The sequence below is a fragment of the Vitis vinifera genome, chromosome 12 (assembly GCF_030704535.1).
Source record: "Vitis vinifera cultivar Pinot Noir 40024 chromosome 12, ASM3070453v1".
In the NCBI taxonomy this organism is placed as follows: domain Eukaryota; kingdom Viridiplantae; phylum Streptophyta; class Magnoliopsida; order Vitales; family Vitaceae; genus Vitis; species Vitis vinifera.
In genome coordinates, this window is record NC_081816.1 from 18,020,388 (window position 1) to 18,029,019 (window position 8,632).

Below are 8,632 nucleotides of genomic sequence, written 5' to 3' on the forward strand. Positions count from 1 at the left end.
TGCTCCCTGGTCTACACCACTATAAACCGTCATACTAGTCCATTTGTCGAGAGTGAAAATCTCTCGACAAAAACGTTTACGCTCATGCTGAGGCTCTGCTGGGTATCCTCAGTGCTTCAATATCTAGCATAACAGCTTGGGGAAAAGGAGTGAAATGGCATCAGCTCGGAGCAGCTTCTTTCGATTTTCTTGCAATTCCTTCTGATTTTAATCATTCAAGAAAAAATTAAGTTAGTTACAATTAACATAATTTAAGACCAAATTTACAATCAAATAATTTACAAAACTTAAAAATTAACATATTTAACAAAATTATGGACTTTGGTGAAACCAAGTCCATCTAACCCTTCTCTGATGAGGCTTTTTGTGGCTCAAGGAGGTTGATTTCCTCATTTTCTGGCTTGAATGGCTCAATGAATGGCTTGAGGCGATGACCATTGACTCTAAAGGTGTCTATGCCTTTGGAATTTAGTAATTCCACCACTCCATTGAGATGTACTTGGTGAATAATGAAAGGACCTATCCACCTTGACTTGAGCTTCCCTGGAAAAATATGGAGCCTTGAGTCATAAAGTAGGAATCTTTGTGCATTCCGCAATTCTTTGTTGGAGATTAGGTGATCATGCCACTTCTTCATCCTTTGTTTTGCAACTTTGGAATTGATGTAAGCATCATTTCTTAATTCCTCCTTCTCATTAAGGTCTAAGCATCTCTTTGCCCCAGCTCTGATCAAGTCCATGTTCAACCTCTTGATTGCCCACCAAGCCTTATATTCAACTTCCACAGGGAGGTGGCATGCTTTTCCATAGACGAGACGATAGGGGGACATGCCAAGAATAGTCTTATAAGCTGTTCTATATGCCCATAATGAATCATGTAGCTTAATAGACCAATATTTTCTGCTTGTAATCACCACTTTCATCAGTATGTTTTTTATTTCCCTATTTGCTAGCTCCACTTGCCCGGAAGTTTGAGGATGATAAGGTGTAGCTACCTTATACTTCACTCCATACTTGGCTATTAGGGTTTCAAAAGGTTTGTTGCAAAAATGAGTACCTTCATCACTGATTATGGCCTTGGGCACCCCAAATCTTGAGAAGATGTTCTCCTTAAGAAATTTGAGAACCACCCTGTGATCATTATGTTTACAGGGGATTGCCTCCACCCATTTGGAAACATAGTCCACCCCCACCAATATATAAGAGTTACCAAAAGACATTAGGAAAGGTCCTATGAAGTTAATACCCCAAACATAAAAAAGATCAACTATAAGGATGGGGTTCATGGGCATTTGGTTTCTTTTTGTAAGCTTCCCGAGTCTTTGGCATCTATCACAACTCCTACACATGATGTGGGAATCTTTGAAAAGCGATGGCTAAATAAACCCTGATTGCAAGACCTTCATGGCTATTTTCTGAGAGGCAAAGTGGCCTCCATAGGCATTCTCATGGCAACGGCTGAGGATCCCTTGTTGCTCTTCTTCAGGGACACTTTCTTATGATCTGATCTGCACAATACTTGAAAAGGAAGGGCTCTTCCCAATAATAAGCATGAATCTTTGCAAAGAAGTGCTTCCTGTCTTGCGCTGTCTGATTCGTCCCTAGCAGCGGCAGTGGCAACGACACCATTTGATTCGGGGTTCGATCCCCGGCAACGGCGCCATTTGATTCGTGCCCAATTGGTGTCTCAGCTGATTTGTGTCCAGCTGGTGCTCCTTGATTGAGGGAGTAATCAACAAAATTTATAACCTATTACACCATATACTAGGGTAGCAAAGACAAAGCTACTATAGCATAGTGGCTCTAGGATCGTCCACTGGGATGGGTTTTCACTTCACAAATGATATTAATTCAAAGCTGAATTGGTGCCTTTTCATTTCAAGGTTAGCTTTAAAAGAAAACATAAAGATGTTTGAATGAAAAAAGGTTTGGTTTTAAACTAACCAAAAATAGTAACTGATTTTACTTACAAAGAAAAGTGTTTCTTGGAGTTCAGATCACTAAGCTTAGGTTCCTCATACAAAAAGGGAGTTCCGGTCACTTGTTTCTTTTCCTCGCATTAGAGAATTAACATATAGTTAATTCTCTAACCGGTGCTGTACAGATGCTTCCAATTAATGGGTTCAAACACTAAATCCCTCTCACTGATGCACCTTGCAATGGCTCATACCTCTCACCTAGCACTTGCCATTCAAGGTGATCTTTAACCTTGGATTACCCGTCAAAAGCTCGCAAGAGATAACTAATGGATGTCTCCTTGGAGTCCAAAAGCTTACCAAGTGTTGGCTATTCTAGAAAATCCTACCTTCAAGTCACCTCCCAAAGGCTCGCAAGGGGTAAACTAGTGCATCTCCATGGACGGAGATCACTTGCCTTACCAAGTGTTGGCCCAGGTGAATTAAAAGCGTTTTAAGTTAACTAAAAAGATAAAAACCATTAATGGGTCACACTTTCTCTTCATTAAAAACTAAAACAACAAAACTTCCAAATTATGCATGTGGAAACTTACCCGGATTTCCTCACTCCAAGAGACAAAAAGCTTAGCCTCTCATCCTCTGAGGAAAAATCCTCAGAGTTTGGTTGGCTAGAAAGAAAACTAACGAGAAAACAAGAATATATATGAAAAATAGAGCAAGTGCTCTGTTCGTTGATTCTATATATGATATATCTATATATCTTTTTATATTACTGTGGACCCGCATTTTTCACGTGCGCCCCCACTCGATCGGCGAGACTCACTTTTTATTTGTGAAAAATTGATTTTTGAAAAAAAGTTGGAGTCGCCACTTATTTTATTTTTATTTTTGAAGGGAAAATAAAACAAGAAATAAAACCCTAAAAAAAAAGACTCCATAATTTTTGGAAAAGCGTGTCTTTGAAAACCCAAGTCATGGTCCGGGGATCAGGTTACCTATTGGGAAGGTACCTCTAGGAGGTAGCACCCCTCTAAGCCCTAAAGAGGTCTCTACTGACTAAGTTAAGGGAAGCGTGGCAATTAAATGGTTGATCATGGATACCTAAGTAAGCTAGGTGACTCCAAAAACATAGCATATCAAACAAGGTCAAATCACAATTAAGGAGAGTTAAAAATGCGTACCTGGATGGCTTCCCAAGTGCTATCATAAAACATAAGAGATTAGTTTGGAGATACATCATACAACATTTGTTTTATTCAAGCAAATCAGGCATATATCAAGATATTCAAGAATCACGTCAAATATGGATATGGTCATCAATGACATACAAGTCCATAGAGTTCTAAAAAAAATTGATGAGAAGAGAGCGTACCTGGATAGCAAGCTAGTACTCCTCTATGGGAAACAAGGGCATCTCAACAATAAATATTAAGTGAATTCAAGTCTTTCATCAAGAAGAATCAAAAATCAACATATCAAGTAAACAGTATTGAAGTGAGTGTTATGAATGTCGGGCCCCCACCAAAGCCCTAATTAATTTGGCATGAGTTGATTCCATGAATTCCATGATTTGGAATTATGAAGTTTATTCATGCTTATTGAAAATCAAGAAAAACACAAAAAAATAGTTAAAAATCAAATAAAACGTTGAAAGTGCATACCCGAAGGAAAGTGGCAGCAAATAGCATGTTAAAACTGGGATTTTATACATAGAAAGAGTTTGGGGGTAATTCCCTGAAGTTAGGGTTATTTGGATGAAAACGATTTTGAAAACACAATTCAAAACACGTAAAAGCACGAGGAGAACAAGAGGGTGCAAGAGGAAAATGGTATTGTGCTCTAGAATGGTCTTCAGAAGAGATCTGCTGGAATTGATTCTGATGGCTTCTGTTGATGTTGACTTGGAACGAACTGCTGTTGAAACTGATGAGGTTGTTGCGAAAATTTGTTGTTGTTTTCTCTTCGAAAAGGTCCCTGTGTTCAGAAGCCGCAACTGGGCATCCCAAAATCATCTAGATATAGGTCACAACCTTCATTAGGCGCCTTGGCGGTTTATTGGCATGTCTTAAAGCTCCTTATTGACATTTAAAACATAACCAGAAACAACTTTTCCTACTCCACAGTGCTTATGGAATTCTTGAAAATATGGAACATAACCGTGAGTAATCTTGGAAACAATTAGGCAATCTGTAGGTTCTTCACTTGCTCTCATAGTTAAGTTACCCCAACTTTTCTGATACCTGGACTTGCTACCTCTGATTTACTTGGAGATCATCAACAAGAGGACAATCAAGGTAAAGTGAGCCCACTGATTCTTATTCATGCTGGTTAGATGCTAACTTGCTGATGTGTTCTGTCAAACTAAGCAAGCCCACTGGTAGGTTCTATTGAATTGAGAAACATTATATTTACTCTCAAATTTAAATCTTTTAACCTGAATTTAGAATCAGCAGCGCCATTAGAGTCACTGGCAGTGGCAAGCTTCGATTTGTGTTGCTTGTCACTTGCTCTTTTTAATACTCTCCACCTTATTCTCCTCCACCTGTAGTTTGATTGTCAATCATTTCTTCTCTTATTCAAACTCTCTAATCTGTGCCCTTGACTTCTCAATCTGAAATTCTGGAGCAGCTTGCTTTTCTCGTAGAGACTCAGTTTCTGCTGCATTGGATTTTCTCTTCAAATCCTCATTTACAATTTTTAGCTGCTCATTTTCTTTCATCAGCTTTTACCTGAGCTTGTCTTGCAGCCTCCCCCCTAGAGTGCAGTTTCCAGCATCTTCAATTTGCTCAGCTAAGTTACCTTCGATCTCTGGGACTGTCCAGTTCATTTCTGTTTTAATATCAGGTACACATTTTTGATCATCTTGTTATGGAGGTCAATGGCAGAATTCACAGTCTATAAAAGATCATCCATCTTCGAATGCAATCTATCTGTCATAAGGAGAACAAATTGTCTTTCCATTTAAAGCTATGACAGTGCAATGAACTTCCACTCCGGAAGGTTTAATTTGAACAATGGCTTTTGTTGCACCTAGGGTTATAACTGAACCCCCATATCAAACTTCATGAGTTCAATATGACAGCGGGTCCAACACCATTCAATCTGACTTCCCAATAAAGTTTTGAACTATCATCTTCACCCTTATAAAAATTGTTTCCAGCATCTGAGCCATCTGTATTGTCACCTTCATGCTCGGAATCATCATCATCATCTTCTGGACTCCTGTGATCGTTGCAAGGGTGATTGAAAGTGATGAGCAAGCTCCAGGTTCCCTTTGGAAATTAAATACACTTTACTAGTATCAATCTGAATGTAGGGTTGATCAGTTACATCAGTGATACATATTACCCTAATTGCTCTTCCATCAACTCACCAACAGCTACGTCATGTGCTAAAACATCACCACTGCCTATTCCCAGCACTAACAAAGAACATTGAAGCTTCCATTTTCTCTGTCTTGTTGTCCAGAACCAACCATCTTAAACAAATATAATCGGCTGAGAATGTCCTTTTTCAGGTATGCTGTATAAATTAGTTGTGCCCATTGATATGATGTCCGTGATTTCAGTCTGAATCTGATCCTTTAAAATGTCCCAAATCTTAACTCATCCATCTCCAGAACTGATGGCAAAGAAGTCCAAAGAGGTATCAAAGAGGGGCCCTAGGTTGTTAATAAATCTCATATATTTGATAGGCCCATGGTCTTGTTTTTCTCTAGGTACTGAGATTTCAGCTTGATAAGCTACTCTGAGGAGATTGTTGTATAAAGTTTGTCCCAATTTATATCTTCCTTCGGGGGTGTTTGCAATTGATAGACCTCGACTTTCTCGAATGGTTTAACTCTGACTGCACAACAACATCTTGGGCAGATATGAGAGCATCTAGCCTTGCCCTTAGCCATAAAGGATGCTACTTCGCTGACTTGGACCTCTAAATTTTGGTAAGAAGTTTAACTTGGCTCTGAATAGATATTCAACAGTCTTGCTCTTATCTGGTTTGAAGGAGAGGTGACACTAAGACCTGATTCAAGAACACCACTAACAGGAATTTCAATCTCATTATTAAGGCGCAATTGTCTGCCCTTCTCAACCTTGTTGCATTGTCCCGCTCTTTCATCGTCATTAACATCTACAGAGTTTGCATTAATACCGAATTTTGCACCTATTCCAATTCCGAGTTATCTGGTTCAACTACTTCAGCCTATGGAGTCAGCTCAACTTTTTTTTAAATTCTGGATTAATCTATGAAGCTTTTCTGTCCCGAACAGCATCATTGATAATCTGCATTCCTGGAAGCTCTTGAGGAACAGTTTCTTCATTGAGCCTTTATTCTATTTATTTATTTGCTGATCCTAAAATAATTCAATTCGGGCAGCCAACTTAGCATGATACACAGCCACTTCTCGGAGAGGTGCTCAGCTCATCTCAATAGCAGGGATGTTCCCCAAACATTTTGGGTGAAGGGTTTTCTTATTAATCAGCTCGCTATCCTCCATCAAAGTCGTCATATATGTAGTAGCGTGACTCCCAGAGATACGCTTGTGAACATCAGCATCAATTTGTTTGCCACCCTCGTTGAATTCAACAAACTCTCGTCACAACTTTATGAGTGTCGCAGTGCCATCCTTGGAATCATCAGATTGCTGACGATACTCTTTGACATCACACCTAACATGAAAACCGAGAGGGCAGAAAGGGTTTCTGGGGATGAGCCCTTCTCTGTCATGTTTTGATTCCTCTTCAGGCATCTTTGCTTCGACTGATCAAATACTGTATACTTAATTGCAGGGGTTCATGGTCAGAAGAAGAGAAATTCCAAGACCATCAAAGGCTTCACTCCAAGTTTAAGCTGTCAGGTTTTGCCAGATTGTTTTGCTGTAGCATGTTTGAGATACTTTCAGCAAGCTTCCTGAATGCAATAGCAGCAGAGAACACCTCCAAGGCTTGTCAGATGATGGATTATCAGTACAACTATACACCATGTTCAGGATACCTGTAAGCAATGATTCCATAGGCAATTTGGTGATTCAAGATTTTTATGAATGAGTATAGCTGGAAGTGGGGCAGCTTCTGGTCTCGATAAACTCCTCCAAAGGAGTTCAAATTCTTATAATTGCTTGTTCCTTCCACTAGCTGTTAGATAAGCGCCTTCAGCTTCCTGCAAACTCGTAGGTTTCAACCTTCACACTTGGCAGCTCAGGAATTAGCATTTCCAGCTGAAACACCAACTTTCTCGGTATGTAATCGAACCAAGAGAAATCGCTTCTCCTACAGCAAAGGGTTTAACTACAGATTCAAAAGCAGGATCATTTCTGGTATCAAATGAGACCTCTCGGGAACCATAACAGAGGAGAAAAAATATGGCGATTCAAGTTTCAACTTATTCGACTCCTATTGGACGGATTTGAGACAGGCCTTACCGACAAGTTGTGGATCTCAGTAGCAAGAAAAAACTAGAGCGCTAGCAAGAAGAGTATGACCATCACCCGCGTTAGGGATTTCTAAACCAGAATTCACCATCTCATAATTATTAGACTCGTCATCCATTCCTGAAGATATATCAGAATTCCTAGGCTCAAATGGTGAACTGTGCAGATTTGCAAGCATTTCAAGAAATTCAGCATGCAGTAACTTCTTCTACAGGAACAAGTCTTCTGCCATTATTTCCAGTACAGCTGTTTGACACTGGTATTTGTATGCCAAGCTTAGAGCCTCCATTTTGGTTAGATTCTCAGGCAGGGGAGCTTTCATTCTAGCAATTAGAGAAATAGAGTTACAAAAATAGTTTTCAGAACTTTTCAGAGTTTTTCAGCCATTCCAAAATATCTGCATATTGAGCAGCCCCTTGCCACAATGTTTTCAGTAAGTCAAGCACATTCAATAGTAAACGAGGATTGCTATTTGATAAGATCATTAAAATCTTTCAATAACTTGCGAGAGTGCATCTACCAAACTTGCTTTGACAGATCCCAGTATTCCAAGAAGAAGCTTCATTTATTGGCTGCTTCAAACCTAGATTGTCTTTGGCTGAAATTATGGCAACAAGAAAAACAAGTTGATGAACTGCAGCAGAAGTAAGCAATTTGACTATAGCAACAAGGAGATCTTCATTCCAAGAAGGCTTGTCACTTAGAATCTTATCAATAGATGCCTTAAATCTGTAATCTGTTTATCATCCGAACTGAAGCATCTATTCCCAAATAAATGTGGTTGTTAAGAATCTGCTATAATGAATAACATAGATAGTACTCTGCTAGCACCCACTAAAGTCAACACGAATGGCACCTGAAAATTACAAGAATTCCTCGTCTGGAAGTCCACTGAGCATATTCCCATGCGAGGCAAGAATTTCAAGTTTTGAAAACAGCTCGAGACCTTTTGGAATTTTACTTTCGAACTCATTCAACGATAAATTAAGGGATACCGAATTAGCCAGTTTTGTCGATGATGCTGCCATATCACCAGAAAAGGAGTTGCGACTGAAATCTAAGGACTTGATTGATTCTAACCCCGAAATTGAGTCTAGAGTTGAGTCAGAGAAGTTGTTGTCCGCTGATGACAGGTTCTTTAAATCTGCCCACTTCCTATCTGAAGCATACAAGTTTGATAATAATACATAAGGAGAAGTAGTCACAAGCTGAAGTTTTAGAAGCCATTTAGCCAAACACTCCCCAATTACAACATCTCCACGCAGTCGGCTAGCAAAAAGCAAGCTCAC